Source organism: Pristiophorus japonicus, unplaced genomic scaffold, assembly GCF_044704955.1.
Source record: "Pristiophorus japonicus isolate sPriJap1 unplaced genomic scaffold, sPriJap1.hap1 HAP1_SCAFFOLD_73, whole genome shotgun sequence".
In the NCBI taxonomy this organism is placed as follows: domain Eukaryota; kingdom Metazoa; phylum Chordata; class Chondrichthyes; family Pristiophoridae; genus Pristiophorus; species Pristiophorus japonicus.
In genome coordinates this window covers 3,447,106-3,447,822 of record NW_027254645.1, presented here as the reverse complement: position 1 = coordinate 3,447,822, position 717 = coordinate 3,447,106, and positions in this window count along the sequence as shown.

Sequence of the window (717 nt, the reverse complement as noted above, 5' to 3'; positions counted from 1 at the left end):
GTGATTCAGACCCAGCTGAAGTGTGTGTGAATGTGAGGCTCAGTGTTTGAAGGACCAGTCTCAGGGTCCTGTGATCCAAACCCAGCTGAAGTGTGTGTGAATGTGAGGCTCAGTGTGTGAGGGACCAGCCTCAGGGTCCAGTGATCCAGACCCAGCTGAAGTGTGTGTGAATGTGAGGCTCAGTGTATGAGGGATGAGTCTCAGGGTCTCGTGATCCAGACGCAGCTGAAGTGTGTGTGAAGGTGAGGCTCAGTGTGTGAGGGACCAGTCTCACGGTCCAGTGATCCAGACCCAGCTGAAGTGTGTGTGAATGTGAGGCTCAGTGTGTGAGGGTCCAGTCTCAGGGTCCAGTGATCCAGACGCAGCTGAAGTGTGTGTGAATGTGAGGCTCAGTGTGTGAGGGAATAGTCTCAGGGTCCAGTGATCCAGACCCAGCTGAAGTGTGTGTGAATGTGAGGCTCAGTGTGTGAGGGACCAGTCTCAGGGTCCAGTGCTCCAAACCCAGCTGAAGTGTGTGTGAATGTGAGGCTCAGTGTATGAGGGACCAGTCTCAGGGTCTAGTGATCCAGACCCAGCTGAAGTGTGTGTGAATGTGAGGCTCAGTGTGTTTGGGACCAGTCTCAGGGTCCAGTGATCCAGATCCAGCTGAAGTGTGTGTGAATGTGAGGCTCAGTGTGTGAGGGACCAGTCTCAGTGTCCAGTGATGCAGACCCAGCT